General features: G+C 36.6%; 1 protein-coding gene and 1 long non-coding RNA gene across 2 annotated transcripts in view; one reads left to right on the forward strand and one right to left on the reverse strand.

Annotated features, from left to right (window-relative positions):
- Positions 1–25001, reverse strand: part of Usp (retinoid X receptor ultraspiracle) — a 76782-nt gene that overhangs the window by 50465 nt on the left and 1316 nt on the right. The gene's annotated exons all lie outside the window — the stretch shown is intronic.
- LOC145938458 (uncharacterized) lies at positions 4041–9299 on the forward strand. Its single transcript, XR_014425712.1, has 3 exons — positions 4041–4359; positions 6755–8079; positions 8919–9299. It is a non-coding gene; the product is annotated as an uncharacterized LOC145938458 (long non-coding RNA).

Below are 25001 nucleotides of genomic sequence, written 5' to 3' on the forward strand. Positions count from 1 at the left end.
GAGTGAGAGACCGGACGAGAAGGGGAGCGAAAAAGGGGAGAGGAGGTCAGGAGGGAAGGAGTGCAACAAAGTCCCGCCCGGCGGCTAACGCTCCGCTTCCACTTGCACTTTTGTTGCGCTTGATGAGAGGACGAGAGAGAAAGAGAGAGGGCCGGTCGATCATCTCTCGGGCAGCCTCGGCAGCTGCGGGATTTTTATCGATAATTATAATGTCGAGAATCATCGCGGCTCGAGATTATCGCGGAAGCTGATTTCGCGCGGCGCGAGACGTGATTCTGGCTGGTGAACAGAGAGAGGAAAGAGGGAAGACGAGTCTTTATTTACGGGCGATTTAATGGAATAAGGAAAATTTTGATGATATAGAACGTATATATAGAGTTCGATTTAAGATGAAGATGTATGCGAGAAGTTTGCAGAATAAATTTTCATGCGTAAAGAGAATAATTTCTATTATGTAAAACGGATATCCCTCATTCTCTCTCTAATTCTTCAAAGCAATTTTGAAAGCGTCGATATTAGAGGCAAAGCTTATTCGAGTTTCTTTTACTGCCGCGTATGTATGCAACTCATTGGTACGAAACCGCAACGATTATTATTCCGAGCGACAACAGAAGGTCCAAATAATTTATTGAACACGATTCTGTGCAAAGATTCTAGCTGATAATAAAACAAAAAAGTAATCTGGCGAAATCTAAGCTTCTCATCAAGAAATTCGCGATGGATTTATGAGCGAAATTATTTGTTCGACGTAATTCGCACGATTATCGCGAATCGATGAAAACATGCATGACGACGACGACGACGACGACGATGATGATGATGGAAACAATCTCACTGCTCGAGGTTTCGCCAAGCGTCTCGTTGCGCCGCGTCGGTGGATGGAAAGGACGAAAGACAGAGAGTGAAATAAAGAGAAAGATTACCGGACGATGTGCTAGAAAGAGAGAGAGGGACAGACGAAACAGCGAGCGGAAAGAAGCCGCCGATAGAGCTTGCGCCGCCACTGTGGAGAACTTAGGAGTCAAGTTCTAGTGCACGGCCGAAACGGGAGAGTCGACCGTCTCCCCTTCCTCGATCTCGTATTTCCCCTTTGTTCCCCGCTACTCCGCCCGAACATCAAGGAGCCGCCACGTCGTAGATCCGGAGTGGTGGAAATGCCTGGAGGTGGTGGGGAAAAATGACAGACGCGAGGGGTGAAGAAGGGGGCGGATGGCCGCGGGAGCCTTGCACAGCGCGCTGTGCAATGTCGAGCGTGCGCTCCGAGAGCGTCCCATGCCCTCCTCTCATTCTCGTTCTCATCCTCTTTCTCCTGTGCATGGAGATTCTACCAGGTGTGACCGAAATTTGTGCCGCCGGAGAACGAACGTGCGGGTAAACAGGGAACCCAGAGACGCGCGGGCGAAGAAATGTACGCGCAAGCGGGTGTACGCATCACGTGTATATGGGTAATATGTGTGGAAGAATGTTCGATTTAATGGAGGAGTAGGGGGAGAGAAGGGAGGGAAAGGGGAGGCGGGAGACTGTTTTTTTTCCCTTTGTTCATATAGACGGTTCTGCGAAAGCGCGATTAGAGATATCGCGAAATTTTAAATTTGGCGATCGTTTACAAACAGATCGGATTATCGCCAACATCTAGTAAATTGTATCGGGATAATTTTAAATATGATTGCAAATAGCTAGACGATTGATTAAAATAGTTTGCGTATAAAAATCGGTCGATATTCAGTAAACATCGCGGATACGATGAACCCCCTTTTAATTTTTTATTAATCGACGAATCTGTTAAATCTAATTATAAATTAAATATTGTAGAATTAATATTGTATTGTATCTAAAATGTTGAATTAGATTAGATTGGGTTAAACTAAATCTTAAGCTAATTAAGTATTCTATACTAATTTGTTATTCAAAGTCTAATCACATAAACGTGCTCGAGTCCTGTTCGCCGTTCGTGCATGGTATTTAGATATGCAATATGTAACTTGTTATAGGCGCGATAAACGCGTATACGGGTACCATTCGTACGGCAGACGTGAAAATTACGACTGCAGACAAAAAAAAAAGTTTCAAGATCATTGCGCGTCGGCCACAGTTGCGAAATGCTATTCCATTAGTGGATCATATTCTGACGTAGGATGCGGGTTCGCTCGAACGAGACGTTCGGTATTGCGTATTTTATGTGGATTGACTCGGAATGACTTGAAATAATTGTGCCATTTCATGTAATAGAATTCTATATATTGCTTCTTGTTGTGCAAATAAATCTATAGCGAGCCGAATACGTAATAATTCTCTCTTACTATTATATACTATTTTTTCTTAGATACTCCCACTTATATTACAAAGGAGAAATTTATAAATAACCATTTCTTTTTTAATATATAACACACAGACACCGTTCCAGAAATATGACCATTCACACTAGCGTGTAGCCAAACTGAGAATAAATAATAGTTTAATGGAAAAAAAAAAAAAAAAAAAAATAGAAAAGTGCGCACTTGCTTTCGCAAGAAAAGATAACGAGCGAACTATTCTTTAACATGTAAATTCTGTACTATCTTTGCCAGATCATTCATGTTTTCTTTTAAAATCATTTAGGAATATTTAATAATTAAAAATTTTTTTTACAAAGCAAATAATTTTTCTAACAATGATTTAAAAGGCATGTACACTCTTGTATATATTTTTTCAGCTGTGTTTTATCCCCCTCAATTCGTCGTTTCCTTTACAATTCCGATATGTCCGGCCGTTTACGAGAACCCGAGTAAACATTTTGATAAGTAGTTCGCATTATTTCTGTCTCGCAATTGCGTGCGAGAAAATTGCGTTGTCGAAAAGAAAAGAAAAAGAAGAGTTACGCCGCAGATGGACCCCGCATCTCGCGCGCGGCGAGCAACCTGCGTCGCACCTGTTTCGATACCATCGATAGATTCGCCATGGCAACATCCTAGACGCGAGCTCTCGGTTTTAAAAAAGCTTCGAAGCCACTGCAACGTGGCCGACAGAAACCTGTGTATTCGCACGCCGGCTGACGCAAGTATTTACATAAAAAATAGTTCGACGAATAAATAGTCACTATATCTATGTACGAATAGGAAATCGAGAGATAATCTGTGATTAAACTTCAAGAAGCTCAAAACGAGCTTGATGGATAATCGCGGGCAGAGTTCATTAATTAAATATTCTCAAAATTCAAAAGTAAACACTAAAAAAATGTATTCTCATTTAAAAAATTTCCCTCATTTCTAGAATACCCTATTCTAAAATAAGTACCAGAAGAGTCCTCTTACTTTAAGAGATCCTCTAAAGATTAGTATCAGATATTCCTATAATTTATAAAAATGTAGACAATTTATTTCTACATTAACAAAAAAGTACATTATTTTACAGCATAGGCAAAGAAAGACTAGTATAAAGAAAGTATAGACATAATACATATATAGACTCAATATGAAGCACGAAACCTGGATTTTGAATGATTAAATTATTAGAACATGTTATACGTTACTTATTCGTGAGCACTTTTCTTAAATTGTTCGAATCTTCTTTTTCAAGTTACTTATTAATTTCATCCATTCTTCTAATAAATTAAAACATGTAGTGACAAATACTACATTGTAAATTGCAACACTATATAAACATATACATTGCTGCAACAATATGACTATCATATACCCAACCGTTTGTTATTAACAAAGAATATATTCATAGTTTTAGAGGATATTCTAGAAACACTTAAGAATATTTGTTAAGAGGGACTTTGTAGCTCTCTTACTTCTAAAATATAATTTTTTTGATAAAATAAACCATATTGACTTATGTAAATAAATATCTAATATAATATGCGATAATAAAAGATATTGGACTAATTATCAATATTATATGTATATCGATATAATTCGCAAAAATCAATTTATTATCGAAAGATACTATCTCCTCAAAATAAATAACTTTTTAACAATCAAGTAATAATATTCATAGATAGGTCACGCATAGGTTTTCTGAGATACGCTCTTAGCGTCTACGATGGTAGAATTAATACAAAAAAGTGTGTGTGTGTGTGTGTGTGTGTGTATGTGCGCGCGCGTATGTATTGTGTTATGATACTCTGAAGGCATCTTAGGACCGTGGAGGGTTGAGGAAGTTCCGTCGGTTTTTGCATGGTCGATGGCAGGCCAGTGTGCCTTTGGCCCATATGCCGGCAAACCAGTCGACCAACCACATCACGACACATCTATACTATACGACGGCCATCACGCGAGGAAACGCACACCCCAGCATTCAACCGCCGCCACCACCACCATCACGGTTTGTGCACGCGCGTGTACGTGTACAACTCGCTCTGCTAGGGTTGTCAAGGTTAGCCACCTACTCGCCGCTGTAAGCCTCTGCAGTCTCCGGTGCATGTTGCGCGAAAGAGTCGTCTTTCCAGCTTTAAACTTTATTACGTGTTCGCGCGAGGAACATCGAAGGCTATTCTGACGCCTTAAAGTCTCGATGACGTATGACTTTATAAAGTCACACTGTAAATGTCGTATACTACGCGCGCGTGCGAGATTATATTTACGCGTGTATACATACATCAGAACAGTTGTTGTTCTGCGTACGTCGACCTTGTTTTTAGGAAACTCTGGGACGCCGAGGCCACTCGGGGAAGTGGCCCCCCTGCACGGGTACCCTCTCTCCCTTATCTGGGCGTTACGCATACTCGTTATCGCAAGGAAAAATATGTTAACGCTCAAGCGAAAGTCAAACTGATCTTCGATTTATCATCGTTAAACATTGTTTTTTTTAACTAAAGGTTAGCTATTTTGCTATTTAAATTTCGTTTCTTCATGATATGCAAGAATCTTTCTTAACGATTTTTTGAAGAATCGATTTTGCGTCAATTACAATTGATAATATTAACCCTTAGTCGCGCAAAATACAGGTGGTATTTTAAATTTTATATGTTTAAGTTACGTTAGTTAGATTCACGTCGAATTTATATTTCTCAAATATTTTTAGGAGTATTATTTTGAAAAATATAACTTAAAATAAATGAAAGATGACTACTATACTCAATAACTCGAATGGTTTATTTTTTAATGGAAATAATGAGATGGAATCATTTACATCCTAAGCAACTAATAACATGATTCTGATTGGGCGCGATTAATTAAGGCTTAAAAGAAGTGAAATAAATGTAAAATTTATTGAAAATTTTCAAAACTTATATTCCTATGCGAATAGACAGCAATATTACAATTTTTATTTTTCGACACTTTAATGCAACAAAAGCTCAATTCCCTGCGTATATATATTATTATTTAGAGTCATCAAACGTCTGATTTTCGGGAGTGTCGCTCGTGTCACCGCGATTGATGCGCGCATCAGCGGACTGCATGCACGAGAAACGCATTTTTTTTTTTGCAAGCACAGCAGTAGGACGAGGAAAGGTTAACTGGACTCGCCGATATTCCGTTTACATTCTTCGGAACTGGTTTTCGCCAGTCATCGATTCTATGCGATCCCTAGAAGAGCGGAGGAGAACGGCCCATTTGGAAGCGGGCGCACAAAAATGCGCCAACAAAAGCGAAATTTGGAAATTCCAACAATCTCACGGCACGAACCGATGCTTTGAATGCATCCGTGCATTATACGACTCTCCTTAGGGAATCACCGAAAATTCAATTCATGTGCGCTCTTTCGCCGACCGAAACGTCGCATAATGAATGACGAAGGTGGTTGTTAAAACAGGATATCAATTCTATATCTAAAATGTAGTAATGTTAAAAGTGAGCAGTTGATGTGATCCGTAACTTTCATCATTTTGCTTCTTTATTTTCTTATCAGTTTTTGAAGAAGTTAGTTCAACAATATTATGATTAATATTAATTTCCTTGAATAAAATAAAATATCGAGTGAAATATGTATATCGAAATATTTGTATATCATAACGTACCGGTAAAATAAATAAGTATCTGTATATAATCATTTATTTGTAAATCAGCCTTTTGAAACTCGCGCTTTTTTACTACATCGATATCTAGATACAGATCAGACGTAATGACTTCAAATAATAATATATATGCAGGGAATTGAGCTTTTGTTGAGTTAAAGTACAAGTGGAAAGATAGGAATTGTAATATTGTTATCTATTCGCAGAAATATAAGTTTTGAAATTTTCAAAAAATTTATTATTTATATTTTACTTCTTTTAAGCCTTAATTAGTCGCGCCTAATCGGAGTCACGTTATTACGTGGGGTGTAAATGATTCCACCTCATTATTTTGATAAAATGTTTTTCCCTACACTGATAAATCTAATGATATTATATTTTCACTTCGACATTACAGAATCACGCAAATTCGCGTGAGATAAAAGTGCGAAAAATCAGTGATATAATTTAAGTTACAGAATCGATCCTCTAGTCATTCCGCTGGAACGTTTCTTCCGGCGTCACGAGATAGCTTATGCATTATCATACGTATTGAGTATCGCGTGTCTCGCTACTGCAAGATGCATAAACGAGTTTTCATGCTCCGATGCGTTCTTGGAAATTCATTGTAAAAAAAGATCGGGTACCGCCAAGGATGATACTTGAGAGATTATAGCGCGGCAATTATATTTGTATTTTAAAACTTCAAAAAAGCAATTATTTAAATTAAGTAATAATACGTTTTTTTCAGGTCGAAAAAAACAAAATAAAAAAAAAGATACGATAATTCAATGACGTTCTATAAGAAAAAAACTTAAAAAACGTAATTTTCAGGGAAGGTCATCCTGCTTCGCGGACACCCGCACTATCGCGTAATGAACCGCGACAGATGTTACTGATAGCGGGTCACCAGAGAGAATCGGCCGACCGTCTTGGGATCGTCAGATCGCACAAGCGAGGATCGTTCCACTTTTTTATTCCGTGGATTTCAACTTCTTGCATTTATGTATACCATGTCTCGTCGGTCGTCCGACTGTATGCTAGACCTAACACACAAAAGCAGCCTGAATCGCTGAAACCGAAACATTACTCGAGGCGACGAAGACGACGATAGTGACGAGGCCTTCGAAAAAAAGAGAGAAAGAGAGATAAAACCGAGTTTGGACGAAGGAGATGGAAAAGAGGCACGGACGAAGCAGCTGTTTCGTCTGGTCTCGCCTGGTACAATGCAAAATTCAGCCTCTAATTCTAAAGCGGTTCGCCAATCAGCCGCGTCATTGTTCGCCCGTGAAAGCTCGCGATTTTTTAGGAGAGGGGAGGAGGGCTAATCGTTTTCTGAATCCTAATGAGCGACTTCGGGTAAGAAAAAGAGAGAAAACAAGAAAAGAATTCGCAGAGAGGGAACACCGAAAGGGATATTCAACTGGGTTCGAACAGCGGACTCTTGAATACCAAAAGTATCACAGAGTCTCGAGAATAAGAGAGAGCAGAAAGAGAGCAAAGGAGGGAGGAAAGGAGAGAGAGAAAGGGGAGAAAGAGCAAGAGAGGGGAAGGGAAGCATAATTAGAAAAATGAGTAATTTATTTTGTTATATTATCGCGAATGGCAGAGTCCCGATTAAAACGAGGGGAAGGATAAAGGAGGCAGAATTAGCGCGCTAGACGAGCTAGCTCGGGATTAAGCGAAGAATCGGGAATGATTAATCTCCCAGAAAGGAAAGACGTATATATACGATCGTGTGCGCCGCAATGGCTGCGCGTTTATCAGACGCATGATTGTCAGAAACAGTCGTCTTGTACCAACGAACGGTCGGCGGCCTCGAAAATCTACGTACGCGCTTCATATGTACAATGCTGATCGTGTTAACGCGACCACGTATGTATGTAGTTGGCACGCTATAAATAATACTCGTCCACGAGAAGCGACAGGACGGCTGATCAATCGGATGTAGGTGTGGAAAGGAACAAGCCGCAACGAGAGAGAGAGAGAGAGAGAGAGAGATGATGAGAGCGTGAGTGGAAAAGAGAAAGCGACAGAGAAAGATAAAGAGGGGAGAGAGCAGTCAAGGACGACGTACGTGACCACTGCATTGCGACGACGGATTCTGTTGAGGATCCTGAAATTCCTCGGCCGAGAAACGCGCGATGTCGTGTTTATAGGTGATGTATAAATAGTACGTTCACCCGAATCGGCTCCCCTCGCGACTGATCCAGAACGCGTTTATTTTGCTGAGAGGGACGGTTTTCTCGCGACTTTGTAAGATACGACGAATAATATCGCGCACATATGGATCGTTTTTTTCTCTCTCTTTTTCTTCTTCTTAGAATGCATATTATTTTAATTTTAAAAAATAATTCGAATAATGCGTCAATTGTATAAACAATGTTTCCGCATGACAATTTCATGCAGTTCTTGACATATTATTTATTAATATCTTTATATATTTCATATATCTTTTATATAATATTAAACAATGAAAAATAAAGAGAATAAATATTTATATAAATTTTAGCATGAGTTGGGTAACATTTGATGTTATTAAAATAGTATCCAAAATTGATCTCATCGCGCGACTGACACGCGCCTAATTACGAAGACACGCACGGTTGTATATTAAATACAAAAAGTATTATTCATTGTGTTCTATTTTTAATAATGCTATTAGCGCGATTATTTCCGTGCAAACATATGTTTTCCTAGTTTATTTGTGTACGTGTGTATGTTACTATATTATATTACATAATGAATATTATCTTGAGACGCCAAAGGTGTCATAGATGCGCATAAATTAATCGAAATGTAAAACGATGGCATAACGAAACCGAGGTAAAAAAGTCATTCCTATATGTATTTATTTATATCCTTCTTTTTCTGATACGAGATACATGAAAAAAGTGCACTTACTAAGATCGTAAATGCTTCCTTTTACGAGCTATAGCCCAAAATTATCGTCTATAAAGGGGACGATATTTTTATATCGATAATGTATTGTTCGCAGCAAGAACCAATTTATCCCGGGTAAAACCCTTCGGACAGCAATGACGACGATAAACTCTGATAACACTCATCAGAATTTCTACGCCGAGATACTTCATGGACACCAATTTCTTAATTGCTATTCAATAATAATACGCGCTTTCTTTCTTATCTTATCTTCTGGTTGGTTCCCGACCATGATTCAAACCTTGACCGAGTTCAAGATAGTGGGTGGCGTTCCTAGTCGGATTGTCAATATATCATAAATGTGGATCGCTTCTTCAGATTCTACTCATCGAAATGAGCAAAAAAGTTCATATAAATATATATCAAAAGATAAATCGTTTTCACATTATAGTCATGTTTGGATTGAAGCTTAAGATAATTACAAAAAGTGTATTATTGGATGATTGCAAAAGTTCGTGCCCGATTTGCATAGATGGTGTTAATAACTTCAAATCGGGCACGAACTTTTGCAATCATCCAATATTTTATTTTCCAACAATACAAAATATATAAATTAGAAAATAATTCTCGCAAAATAATTCATTCTCAAGGCAAAATGAGTAAATCGTTTTCCAAAAATGATCTGTAAGCAGTATTTATCAAGCATCCGGGCGGGATAAAAGTGGCAATTAAAAAATCATTTTTGAACATATATGTTTATATAAAATTTTTTCCTCATTCCGTAGAATACACCCTTGAAGAAGCAGCTCACATTTATGATACATCCTGTATGCGCGAGCTCGAAAAAATTTCTACCATTCCATGTCCTGATTTCTAACAACGGAAGTAATGTATCATATCATTCTGAGCGTTACGTTGTGTAATTACATAACTTAAGAAAAATCTTCAAACATGATCTTAAGTTTAAAAATAAATCTGAACATTAAATTTTCTCTCTCTCTTTCATCGCGCAAGAATTGGAACAAAAATATGAATTATGCGTAGGAAAAGAATTGGCGTGACAAGGTACTTTATATTAGTCTTATAAAGAAACGAATCAAGCGCACTTTTTCTATATAAACCTGCGCGCAGTAAATCTTCTTAACCCTACCGATTAATCGTTGCACGTAACTGGGAGTTGGTACGATTATAAAGTCTTAAAAAAATTACGAAATATGTAAATCATTTGAAAGTAGCTACTCACGTGACGAAGGAGTATAACGCCAAGAAACGAGGCAAAACTGGTACATGATAACCAATACAGATATCGTGCCACTTACCTGCAACAAGAGCAAAAAAGAAAACAAATGTTATTTATCAAACTTTGTGATAAGTAAAAGCGTGGTTACAATATAATATAATTATGTGCTACAAGGATAATTTTAAAAATATTCATATACATATAAGTATATATATAACATGTAATATACATATAATGACCACAATATATGTTGCGAATCCATATTAATTTCTATCTATATTAATTTTCATAATTGATCTCTTTAATTTTAATTTTATGTGACAACAAAAAATGGTACAATCTTTTTATATAATTTATTTTAAAACAGATTAATTGTGTGGGAATGGCATGACCCTGATCCCAGAGAATCCAAGGAGCAGTCCTTGCACCGTATCTTGCGTCACGCTTACCGGAGGAACTCCGCACTTGACCCGATTTCGGGCACGCGCGCGATTCCCTTTCCGCCGCCTCTCCCGGGCGGAAAAGCTCGCTCCTTCACCCCTTACCCTCCCTTCTACTCCCGTTTCCCCTTGCAGCGAGATGCATTTCAGTTGAAAATTGCATCGCGCGATCGACCACATCGGCCTTGACATTCCCGCGCTGCATGATCGGCAAATGAAGCCTCGTCACGTAAAACCGCGACTGGCGTAAACATGTGAGAAATGACGATACTCAACTTCTCATAAAGTTTGTCGTTCTGTCGAACCTATGCAATGTTTTATTGCTAAATAAAACGTGCGGCCGCGCTGAATTACCACACAAATGATCAATTTTACCTTTGATTCGTCTCGGGCACTCCCCCCAATTAGCGGATAGATACGTAAAACGAGACCTCCTCGAGGCGATAAAAGTCAAGCGGAAGGATATTTGATTAAATCGGCGATCGACGTCTCTAAATTATACATATATGTATATGTATGTAAAAATTGCCACACTTGAGATCGAACATTGATCGCTTATATCCGTCATTATGCTTTCCTATGAGACTGCTATATAGATAAAACTGAGTTTTATCTCGACAAGAGAGGGTTTTTGTCGAACATCGTCGATAAATATTATTCTTAATTAAACGAAAGATATTCAATGTATCTAGGATACTCTGCATACACGTTCATCTTTCGTTTCCGCTCTATTTATTACAGAGCAGCATCGTTTTGGAATTCACTCGATTCTCAGTCTTCAAAAGTAAACTGCTTGATCTAGCAATGGGATTAAGTATCTTACAAGTAGATTTAAATTTGTTTGCATGATTTCGAACACTCTATGAGTGTATGATAATAAATTAAATACCTGCTGAAGAAAGAACGGAAATGTTTAAAATAATTAAAAAGGAATTTTAAAACAAGTTTGTTGCACCTAATATATGTGCCTGGCTCTTATTAATTCTTTTCATACCTAATTTTGTATCTTTATTACTTAAAAAAAAACAGTATTTTTAAATAGACTCGAATCAAGATGGGATAAATTCGAACTCCCTTTTTATGAATATCTTTTCTCTATATAATCTTTTTCAGTATAAATTTATAATCATATATATTTTTTCTAGTTTTTAAATTTATTATTGAATAACACACATAATAAATATCTTCTACTTGCTATTACTAAACTGCTACTATGTATTATTTAATCACTCGCGCGATTGCAATAAAAACACGCTAATATATTTTGACGCGGAAAATTTTGCAAATGAGATATAAATCACGGCGGGAAAGAGAGGGATAGAAAAAGAGAGAGAGAGAGAGAGAAAGAGAGAAAGAGAGAGAGAGAGAGAGAGAGAGAGAGAGAGAGAGAGAGAGAGAGAGAGAGAGAGAGAGAGAGAGAGAGAAAGAGAAAGAGAAGGCACGAAGGGGAGGTGAACCAGGCCAGTACTGCCGCAGTCAAGGGGACCTGTTGGACGGAAATGCAATGGAATATGGGTCGCGACCGGGATTATGGAGACGACGCGCTCTCTTTTTTACTTATGCGTCTCGCGTCACTGAAATTTTTCCGCTCCGGAAATGCCCGGATGACGAAATGCACCTGCGTGCATCCAGTGGGGCAGCAGCCGCGTTGCATCTCATCGGACGGAAGACAAATAGTGTCATAAATAGAACGCGGAGGCTCTACCAATGGATTTACAAAGCGGCGGTACTGCGCTTCGTGAAGCCCGACACTTTTTTTTTAAATAAAAATAAGGCTTATATACGCTATTTATCGGTCAACATAATTTTGACGTAAAAATATATTCCAATAAAAGCGATTTATTTTAATAATAGTAAATAATAATAAAAGATATGTGTAACTTCAATAATAATAAAGCAGAGAGACTTCTCAAATTTATCTAATTGGCTGCAGAAAAATGTATTATATTATACATGGTAAAAATATGTAAATTGATAAATTATTAATAACAATCATATATATGTATTACTCATATCATAAAAATAATAGGACGATCGCAATAACGGTCATTGTAAATATAATTTTCTACGATGAGATATCGCAACGCGACGTAATGTTATGCTTGATTATATCGTTATCATGAGCGCGTTATCAGTGCGGGTCATCGTTTTTAGTACGCATATATAGTCGCGGAGCTTTGCTTGTGCAAATGCGGATAACGAATTTCCATCGAAGAAAGATTCATATGTATTCGCGGATCCTCTCGGCCTCTCGAAATGACACCGGGAATGCAACGCGATGCGATCGTGCGACCGGAAAGCCGAGGATACGTAAAGTAACGCTGGTCAGGGTACGCAAAAGGAGAAGGCAAGTGGGTTAGTAGGTGACTCGTGCTAAACAGTGCACAGGAGTGTCCCGACATTGACCTATATGTCTACTTTATGCGTGCACTCGCCCCCACCCCCTCCTGTGACCCATCCTTCTCACTCTTTCTTTCTTTCTCTGTTTCTCTATCTCTCTCTCTCGCTGCCTCTCTTCCAGCATCCCCTCCAGCGATGCACTTTCCAGCCAATTGCATATAGGGTCCGCTTGCAGTGTGCATTGCCCCACTCTACCCGCCGACACCCTGGCGCCGAATCGCCGCCGCCCCCGCCGTTTCCGCCCTTCCCCCCTGTCGGACTACCAGCGAATGATGGTGCGATCGATGCCCTACAGCGGGTGACGAAACTCGACCCAGGCATACAAGACTCTAAAGTGCCCTCCCAAACTTCTTAACATCCTCATATATGTCGTAGGCTCTTTCTTTCTCTTTCTTCTACTCTGTGTGTGTGCATAGCGACTGACTTTTCAAAGATACGATAGACGTAATATTGTAGACATGAAAAAAAAATAGTGAGTTTGTTGCCATCATCATTATTCGAGAAAATCAATCTCTTATAATAATAAAAAGTCCATCTATCTCTATTAAAGTTTGCAATTATGAAAGATCAGTGGAGTCATCGTTCTTTGTCAGTACAGAGACAAATATATCTATCAGAGAATCAAATTTTTATCAATAATCATACTAAAAACGCGCGAGTAAAACACGTGAAATAAAAAATCATAGAGTATCATTTCTTTTTATCTAGATGCTTATCAGAATTGCAATCTGAATATCTTCAGTATGTATAGCTCGAAATAGATGTTCAGAAGAAGAGAGCTGGCAGCTCTATCCATAATTTGTAAAATCAATTTTAAATATCAAACTCGTATTTACAGTGAATTTTACAAATCATAAACTTGCACTGTGTCTTGTAGGGATGGAATCGCAATATGTACCTATTTAAAAATCCAAATCGAATCTAGTAATCAAGTTTTATTTTTTATGATTCAAATAATACAAGAAATAATATTTTATATATTGTACTTGCGAAATAATTGCATTTAGAACAGTTATATTCAAATTTTAAATTAAGTATCTGCAAGGTTCAAATATTCTTATAAATATTTTCTATTGTAAAGAAGAATCAAATCTCTTTTATAAATATTATTAGTACTCGAATTCTAAGATAAACAAATTCGAATCTATCTATAAGATACTCAATCCCATCGCTAGTGTCTTGACTTTAAATGCGTCATATTTTCGTTACCGATTACCAGAATCAGACTTTGATTTCGTGGAGAGACCCTATTTGGACGTGATCCCTCCAGCGATCTCTTACAAAACAGCTGCTAAGCCGAGAATCACCGCCATCGCGATCTCACCTGTCGTGAGGTGCGTTCATCGTCATCGTTGTTGTCGACCTTGACGAGGACAAGGCGATAATAAATCGTTTCGTAACGTAATCTGCGTACGCAGTCAGTAGTATGGCGTAGCACGAAGAGGCATATAACCTTGCGGAAATATAAATAGTACACTCGGCGGAGAGGAAAGAATAGAGTAAAAACAAAAAAAAAAAAAAAGAAAAAAATAGAAAAAAAGAAGTTAAAGTCGCAAGTCAGTCACACTCGACGCGCTTTTCTCACGCCTAGCGCACTTTCCCTTTCCCGCACCTCATCTCATCATGCAAGGAGCCGTGTGCGTGCCCTCGAGAAAAGGGGCACGCGCAATCCGTGCTCTTTCCTCCATCCTCCCTCGCACGCGTTACATAACACACGCCGTCCGTGTGGGAAGCCGCGCGCGTTTTGTTTCCACCTTGCGGAATATTACGGTATCGCTATGACTATGATGAATAATCGTGTAGTATACATAGTAATTTGGTCGTGATGGTGACTCCGCGCGGGAACAATATCGCGACGGTAATTACATTATGGAGATGACAGTCGTGGGCGCGGTAACGACCACACAGGGACAAACAACGTAGCGGCTACTATAAGAGTAAACGCGCGAGTGCATATATGTATACGCGAAACATGATTTCCACATTGCACACACATATACGACATTACTTTTTCTGTAATTAATATTATAATAGCGAAAAATATATTCTTGTGTAAATATAGTCTTGTGACATAAAAAATATACAGCTTATTTTTTTAGGATAATTTTACATTGTGAGAAAATATTGCAGAGGGTGTCTACTCAAACCTTGTCAAAAAATTCCTTAATCTTCCAGGTATTTTCGTTTAAAATTCTAGATTAAATAAGAATATTTGTAGATATACAATTTTTTTAAATAAGTTCCTTTATTTTATTTGATTACTAATGTGTCTTCTATATTCATACTATTACAAAGAAAGTTATCAAGAATGCAAATTTTTTAGCATTTAATATTAATTTATCAATCGTATTTTCTATGAAGCTTACATAAGACTTTGATTCTAAAAAGAAATCATCAATAAAATCCTTCAAAAACTAAACACATGTTTATAGTTTAATAATGAATTCTTTTTCTATTCTAAAAAACAAAATAAAAGCTAAATATAACATTTATATTAAATATTTTAAAGAATACAATTTAAAAAAAAAATTCTCTGAATCTCAAAATTCCATGAGTTCCCGAATTTTTCAAAGTAAAAAAAATCTTTAATAATCCCCAATTCTCTTGGTTTTTCCAAGAAATAGACATTTTAGTGTATACAAAATGTGATTTCATGATGCACACGCAATCTTACTTTTTCTTAAATTAATATTATAGCATAATATAAATTCTTCCGTAAATAATATCACAAATATACATTATAATTTCATACATTATGAGAAAATATTGCATTATCTTGTAATAATTCTTCAATTTATGATGACACAAAATAGTTTGGAGGACAGAAAAGAAAATCTCAGACGAGGCTAAGAATCGCAATTTTGCCGTTTTTGATTCTGGACGCACAGAAAAACGCATGCAGATAAAAAAATGTTCATTGAAAACAAGCTGTATATCTTCACGTATGAACCCTCTCTCTCTCTCCCTCTCTGAATATATAAAGGCAAAGATCAAAGATGAAGACAATATTTTCAGACATTACAGATAATACTTTTTAACGATCGATTATTTTGTCGCGAGTCTTCGTTCCGTCTATATACATATAGAGCAGAGGATCGGACGCGATTCTATTATCGTCGCAAACGCGACAAAACGCATGCCTTTATCGCGTCGCGTATTTAAAACTTTTTATATATCATACACATATCTACTTCTCTGCGTTGCGCTGGTCATGCACGCGGCCTACGACTCTTTCAATTTTTTTTTTCCTAAGCTCGCGAAATGTCGCCGTGGTGCGATTAATGTCGCGAAGTAAATCAAATACGTCACGTTCTGCGATAAGCCGCAAGGAAGCAAGAATCGGTCGCCTAGAAACACGATTCTATATAACGCAAGACTTTAATTATCACTTTTTTAAAAATTTCTACGAGAGAAAGAGAGAGAGAAAATTCAGAAATAATAAAAAATATTTTAATTTTTTTCTCTATAAATATATGTATATATAAAAATAAAAAATATTTAATATAAAAAAATATATATATCTTTATAGAATATATAATTATATAATTATATTTAATATATATAATTATATAATATATAGATCTTTAAAATAGAATATACATATACAAAATAAAAATTCTATTAAATATTATATACACTGAAAAAAAATTTGTTAACTTGACTAAACCTTTCAATAAAAATATTTAAATTAAACATAACATAACATAACATAATTAAATCTACCAAAACGTATAATATATGTTCAATTAACAAAATAATAATTTAGTTGAAAGATTTAGTCAAATTAATTTTTTTTTCAGTGTACATATTCTGTTCATATTTAATAGAATATTAATGGATGAAAAATGAGAAGTATATGTAAAATCTATAATAACATTTAATAAGTTATATTGGCCAAAGGTCTAGAATTTTTTTTCTTTGATGTCATGCGCGAATTGCTAGCATCCTTTTGTCGTTTCACGATCGACAAGTAATAATATATCGTCGGTTTGCCTGCGCGTGTCCGCAATTGGCTAAAATTGCCCGGTCGTGCCGCAATTCCTGCTACAATTCTATCAATTCCGCATCGATCGGCGGTTGAAACTCGTGTTGAAATCGCGCCGCATGTGCATTCTGTGTTAGAGATATATCGGAGAAATTTACATCTTCGTGAATACTCCATTTTGAGAGTTTCAATCTCGTGATTTCTTTAAAATTCTAAGTAGATCCTCATGAGAAAGAATTCCAAAACAATGATTCGAACCGATAAATTAAAAAAAAAAGTTGAGGTTCTAGAGAGTTCCTTCGAATTAAAATTTGTTTAAATTTTTATCGGTCAAATTTTTTATCTTTCTTTGTTTTCAGAATTCTGGAGAAATAGTATCTTAAGAATTCTATCGAAAAGTATCAGATATTCAAATTGATTCAGATATTCAAATTGATTCTAATTAAAATATTATAACTTACAACCAACTTTGATATAACGATAATAAAGCGCGTGGAGTTGACATTATTTTTTTAAATTTATTTTTAGCATCATTATGAAAACTTTTTCCATTTAATAAATTTTTTTTCATTTTGGAGCAACCTGAACAGATGGGAAATCTGATGGGACAAAAGATCCGGAGAATAAGATAGAACTGACCACGAAAAGTCCAGAATTTTTCCCTGGATTATTTTAGCCGTAGGGGGTCGGACGTTGTCGTGTAGCAAAAGTACATTTGCGATTGATGAGGGGTCACTTGGTTTCTCAGAAGAAGTGATTCTACTAATTCTTTATAGAAACATTATTTACGAGAACCAACCCGATATATCGAAATTAAAAAAAAAAAAAAATGAAGCCCTAACTTTACAGGGATGAAATTCGCGCGAGACAAACCTTGAGAATGTGTAGAATTAAAACGCGCGTGCGATCGCGCAACTGCGGGATATCTTAATTACTACCCGCATACACGCATACGACGACGACGACGGCCATCGTGCATAATAGCCGTCGCGCAATCCGTACGAGTCCGCACTGTGTGTGACTAAATTATCAGTACGTGTTTAATTAAGCTGGGGGCAGCGTTGCGCTGCAATATTCCTTACGGCCAAGGTCGTCGCAGGTCTGGCGAAATAATTGGCGAACCGGGTCTCGAAAACGACGACGACGCGTGTATCGTCGGATATAATCGCCGAGAGTCTCGGCGTTGTTCGTGGCGAGACTCTAAAGTCGGGGAAAAAGTGGACAACATACACACAAGCACAGATGCGTATCGGCGCGTTTAAGAGAGCCCCTCCACTCCCCCTCCCAATAATAATTATAATCCCGCGAGGAAAAAGAGAAGTGAACGCGCACAGCAAGAAAGACGCGTAATTGCACTTCTCCTTAGCAATGGCACACGAACAAATAACTCGTTATAGACGTCATTATTCTCTGATTTAAAAAATGCATTCTGCTTTCGAACGATTAAATCCGCTAATGACGCACATTGGATTATTCAAGTAACGTTCGAGTAATTTACAATGGGCGGTGAATAATTAATATTTCGCTTAAATTATTCAGATAGTTACACTTTGTACATGCGATACTGTATCATTCTCTGCTACAGAGTGTCGTTAATGACTAGCATCGATAAACAGCGTGAAGAGGGAACAAAAACCAATAATCTATTTTTTAAATAACGTTCATGCATAGAACATTAGTTCATGCAAATTTCATATTAATCATTGAAAATATCTCTTTTAATCCAATTCTATTTTGGAGCGAAAAATATTACGAGTTAGTGTGCATTAGTGTGCATTAATGTGATCGCCGATCGCCGCATATTCATAATGCAACACGTGTCGCTTAAACATTGAAAGAAATATGTCGCGTTCCATTCCCGTGAATTATTTCCCATTGTAACATACAGAATCGCGCGATATGCAATTTCAAATGGTGGTTGCATCAATTCTACAGGGTGCTCTGAACAAAACGCAATCAATTTTTGTTGCGCTCCCCGACAATAAGAAATTAATTTCCTTTTGTCATTTACCTACGGTTATTTATTGTCAACTATTCCGTGTTACCGTGTCAGGGATAATAATTTCACGGTCGTTGCGATAATTTCACAACAAACGCGCCAGTGTCTAAAACTGCACTTTCTCACGGCGACGTGGCAGATTTAAAAAAAAAAACTCTCTGTCGTGAATCAATTAAACTTATTTTCATATTAAAAATGAGCATCATCGAAAAAATTGTATTCTCGAAGTAAGAGGACTGTATACTATATACACTATAAAAATCCCTCTCGACAGATATTCTTAAGTGTTTCTGTATACTATAAAATTCCTTACAAAATCTCTTAACAGATATATTCTTAAATATTTCTGGAACATCCTCTAAAACTAAGAATGTATATTCTTTGTTAATAACAAACGGTCGTGTTTTTTTACGCGGACAGTTAATTTGACGTTATATGGTCATAGTGTTGCAGCAACATTGGATATACAATGGTGTTGCAATACAGTGCAGTGCAGTGTTTGTCATTGAATGTGGTTTGAGTTTATTAAAAGAATAAATTTATTAAAAGAATGAATAAAGTTAATAAGCGGTTCAAAAAAGAAGACTCGAACGACTTAAGGGAAACGTTCACGAGTTAACGCATGTAATATAATTTTATTTTATTATTCAGGACTTAATTAGATCTCGTGCCTCATGCTCTATATTTGTCTATGCTTTCTTCATGTCTTTCTTTGCATGTACGCTATAAAATAATTTAATGTAATAATAAATCACATTTCGTCTACATTTTTTATAAATTAGGAATGATATTAATCTTTTTCCCTTCTTATATAAGGTAAGAGGATTATTTTGGCGCTTATTTTAGAACAAGATATTCTAAAAATAAATTAAAAATTCTTAAAATGATCTACAATTTTTTCAGTGATGAATTTTTTCCCACGATAGCGAATGGAACAAAGCTGCAAAAAAACGCAGTTCTATGCATGTTATCGCCGGGTAATCGCGCGGAAGCTCCGCAACAACACAAACGCGATATTCGCACGCGCTGTATAAGAAAACTGTAAAAGGCTAGCGATGCGTGAATAATTCGCGCTGCCTTTGGCCTTCGGGTGCATAAACGCTATGTTATATATGATAGGTGTGTCCTGTTCCGCGGTGAGCAACCAATGTCACTGGGTCGACGCATTCTCTGCATTCGCCATGAAAAACTGGCAACAATGCGCGTGCGATGCAACAATTGCGTAACACGATTGCGCAATTACCGATCTGCTTAAACGGAATCATTGCAGCGCTGCGCTTCTCTCGGATCGCGTGCTTGCAATGGTCGATCAATAAACTCGCTTGCGTGTCGCGCGTATATGCGTCGAGTATATTGTGTGTCAATACATTTTCGCGCCGATTCATCGCGTTGATGATCGTCCATTCAATCGCGCGAGATCGAGCGATCCTCCGTTGACAAAAGATACAATCGCGTCGGTCGTAATTACGCGATGTAATTCGCTGATCGTTTGTTAAATAATTATTATCACGCGAATAGAATAATCAAATTATATATTATCTCATTCGGAAGCAGATTTATGATACTGGTATAACAAAAAATTAACGTGAAATTTCTCACAAGTATTCATAAAAGATTCAAACATATACTTGATCCAGGTTTGAATGTATACTTGAAAGTACACTTATTTTTCAGGATACTTATAGAGAGTTCGAACTTCTCATCCAGGTTTATGTCTACTACTGTTTTTTTTCTTTTTTCAAAGTTCGAAACTATGCAAATATGAATATTTGAAACTATTTGTAAGATAAACTTAATCCCATCGCTAGTTGTTGCGAAACGAATAAATCGCGTCGAAATTTCTCGCCCACGCCACGAGACTGTTTTGCGTCTGTGAGTAAAATTGGTTACATTTGTAACTGCAGGACGTCCTGGCCGATACGACAAGCCGAATATCTAAATAGTGAATGTGCATGTCCTGCGCCTACGCTTCGCGAAACTCTATCTCGTTAATTGGCGCGAAATCTGAGCGAGAGAGGCCGTTCGACGATTGGATACTAAAGACAACAATGTATTTGCAATTACAGATACCGGCTTCTACGAATCAAGGTATACCGCATATTTAAGAATTTCCATTTTAATGTGACGGTGGCGGGTCTCTATCTTTACGATTTCATAGATAACGCGCGTGAAAAGCGATTAACGAATCGAAAATATCGCATTTCATGATATACCATCGCATTTTTCACAAAGTTTTTTTACAGTCCTTCCGATCTTATCGATAAGTGTTTCTTCTAAGAAAGCACCATACGGATATATAACAAAATCTACAGTTTTAACGCAACCGAGATGACGCTGGCAGATGTTCGACCAGCTTGCTAACTGACTCGTTCGTTAGAAGTCCAAACTCTAATTTAAAAAAAAAGAAAAAAAAACGATGCAACAGGCAAGGCACAGTCACTCAGTGCATACACAGAGAATCATTCAAATTTCTTTCTTATAAATTAGTCTAAAAAGGCAACATTTTAAAAATAATGATGAATTATTCTTTGCTTGACCTCTAATAAAGGTATATGCAAGCATTTTAAAAAGATGTCTCAATTTTTTTTAGACACCCTATATACAGTTGAAAAGTCTAGGATAATCTTTGTGGTGAAACGGCAAAGAAATCTTTGCACTAATAATACATGAGAATCTAAGATAATCTTTGAGATGAAATGATAAAAAGAAATCTTTGCAGAAACCTTTAAAATTTTTGCGATTTGTATCTTGCCTGCTCTTTCTCTTTCTTTTCAAAAAGTGCGATGCTCGTTTTAAGAAATCCTGAATATTAAAGCAGAAGAATACAAGGTAGAAGCTAGAAGAATATAACAGAAGCAGAACGTATAAGGCATCGTCTGATACCTGCAGTGCATGGTGCAGGAGGACAGCGTTGCAAATGAGAAGAAGCGAGCGAAAAAGAAAGAGAGAGAAAAAGACAAGGAAAGAGGGAGATCACGAAGAAGGACAAAAAGAGCGAAAGAGAAGGTGAAGAGAAGGATGGAGAAGCATACATAGTAGAGGAGCTTGTCCTTGGACTTATATAACGAGGAAGAAACCAAGAGGGAGAGAAGAGAAAGAAAGAGAGAGAGAGAAAGAGAAGGTTCGTGCGAAAGAGAACAAAACGCTAGGCGGATAGAGTACACGGATTAAAAATGGAAGGATAAAGGGCGACGTTAGCCCCGCCGAGCCTGCAGTCTGCAAATTCCAGGACAAAGCATTTCGGGGAATTTTATGGGTCCTTGTGCAGCAGGTCAGAAAACTCGCAAATGCAGCGACCCGACCTGCAATGGCCTGCGCTTTTTCCGCTCCCTTTTTGTCCCTTTTTCTTTTCTGAAATACCGACCACCGACCACATCGTCTCGTTTTAACTCCGGAACACTACCTTTTCCGCCGCGTGAGTACTTAAATAGGATCCATCTCTGCATTTTTTTAATTTTTTCCTCCCATCGTTATTTCCTGACCGATAGAAACATGTGTATATAGGATGTCTTGGATAAATATCAAAGATTATTTTAGAAACTTCTAGTATTTTTAAGTATTTTTAAGTTTTTTTTCTACAACATTCTAAAGCACTAGCGGATCTTGACGTCGATAATGGGGGAAGAGAGGTTTCAGCAAAATTATTTGATTTAATATTTTTCTTGGTATCACGCGCTTAACTTTTATTCCAAGATCAACGACTTCTGATCTTATTTTTACATTTTTACAAAAATTTTTTATATTTTTTCGGTGTTTAAAATTTTGTATTCTTTTAATTTGGAAGGAAGGTTTTAATCTCAAAACTTCTCCTAGGATCCGCTAGTATTCTAAAGTATTCTTTCACGAACGAAAAATAAAGAACGATATTTTCCCTTCTATATACATCTTATACCTGGTTAACTTGAACGCGTATCAATTTATTATGCGACTAAGGCCTGTTTCTACCAACGTCGATTAACTTTAACCTACGGTTAAACTATATCTTTGTCTTTTTTCAGATACGTTTTTAAAAAGAGACAAAGATATAGTTTAACTGGAGATTAAAGTTAAACTATATCTTTGTCTCTTTTTAAAAACGTATCTGAAAAAAGACAAAAATATAGATGACCTACAGTTAAACTACACCTTTGTCTTTTTTCAGCTACGTTTTTAAAAAGAAACAAAGATAGTTTAACCGGAGGTTTTAAAGTTAACCGATGTTGGTAGAAACAGGCCTTAGTCGCATAATAAATTGATACGCGATCAAGTTAACCAGGTACATTAAGAATGTATCTGAAAAGAGACAAAGATATAGTTTAACCGGAGGTTAAAGTTAACCGACGTTGGTAGAAACGGGCCTAAGTCGAGTATTAATTCATCTTCCAAGATAAACGAAGATGATCTTAAAAGATGAACTGTCACGCTCGCGCGAACGCAGTCTTGAAAAGCGAGAGAAAAGCTATATAAGAGACGACGCGACGGGGTATGGAAAAAAAAGAGCAGCGAGAAAAAGGAACGAGGCGAGGAGTCGCGGCCGTGATCTCACAGAGACCAGAATGAATGCAGAAAGGTCGGCGCGGTTGGGTCGCACAACACACAACCATCGCGCCAAACTTAGAAATGCGCTCCCGCAAACGCAATTTTACATATGCGCGGGGTCTGACAAGTCTTATTTATCACGCTTTCCCTTGTGTGTGCGAGAATCATAATATTTATCAGCGCGCAATTTTATTTGCTGCGCTAAAATGGTCAATTAAAATCGCGGAGTCAATAAACGAATCATTCGAGTGATACGAAGCCGCGAATAATCGGATAGTGGCCGCATTGATTCCGTTATATTCTTATAACATTCGACGCCAATTTGTTGGATCTGATAGGAACCAATCGATTGCTACCTAATGATTTTCTCTGCTGAATGCGACCAATGACAAATGAGTCGAGTACGATATGGATTCGCAAACCGCGGAGAAATGCTCGATAATTGGCGGTAATCGTTTTCATGCAAATAAAAATATCAAATTCATCGAATAAATTATGTTGAGTCAACAATCGATCGCAAAAAATGTGTGAATAATTAAATAATAATTAAATCATAAAAATATTAATTATGTAGTTTGATCAGTTGATCCATATTTATTTTTTTAATTGGTTGATTAAAGCGCTAGTTTCATCCAGTCATCCAGTTTTATTTTTTAATGATAAATATACCTTAAATCCTATACTTTGCAAAAGCTTCCGGTGAAAAATACCCGATAATTATATAAGTTTTTTACGAACAATTTTTTTGATAAGTTTTTTATATATTACAAATAATTCGAGTCGTAATAATATTAAGTAGTTCATTCAACAGAAAATAAATAAAAGAATTTATTATAATCTTAAATATAAAAGAGATGTACCTATCTCTTGACACATCTAATCCTACAGAAAGATTTCATAGTGTACATTGTGTAATGATAAAATATTTCTTATAGATATCTCTTTTATATTTGAGATTATAATAAATTCTTTTATTTATTTTCTGTTGAATAAACTACGTATTATTACGACTCGAATTATATATAATATTTTAAAAACTTATCAAAAAAGTGTATCGTCAAAAACTTATAATTATCGGGTATTTTTCACCGGAAGCTTTTGCAAAGTATAGGATTTAAATTTATCATTAAAAATAAAACTGGATAAATGAAACTAGCGCTTTAAATATAAATATAAATTCAGATATAAAAAGGGCTAAGAAGCAGATATAAATATTAGATGCAACAAATTTATTTTTAAATTCCTCTATATTTATTTCGAATGTGTTTCGGTCCTTCCTCAGTATATAAATTAATTTTAAAAAAACCTATATAAATCCGGATCCCCGTTCTACATCCCTGATAAGTCTTCACAGTGAGCAAAGATGAGATGATAAGAAAATATTTAAGCCCTGCGCACAATATAAAAAATATTAGAAATAAATATTAAATATTTTCGAAAAGGCTCTAATATAAAAATACAAATTCGGGTATAAAGAGCTCTTACTATTCCTTTATTTCCGAATTTGTATTTTTATATTAAAGTCTTTTCGATCTTATTATTTTCAAATAATCCTCATTCCTAATATTTTTTCTATTACGAGCAGGGCCTTACTTTCAACCTTTTTGTCGTTTTTT

The sequence above is a fragment of the Prenolepis imparis genome, unplaced genomic scaffold (assembly GCF_030444845.1).
Source record: "Prenolepis imparis isolate NDT839.2.m4 unplaced genomic scaffold, iyPreImpa1.0 SCAF_7, whole genome shotgun sequence".
NCBI classification, from domain to species: domain Eukaryota; kingdom Metazoa; phylum Arthropoda; class Insecta; order Hymenoptera; family Formicidae; genus Prenolepis; species Prenolepis imparis.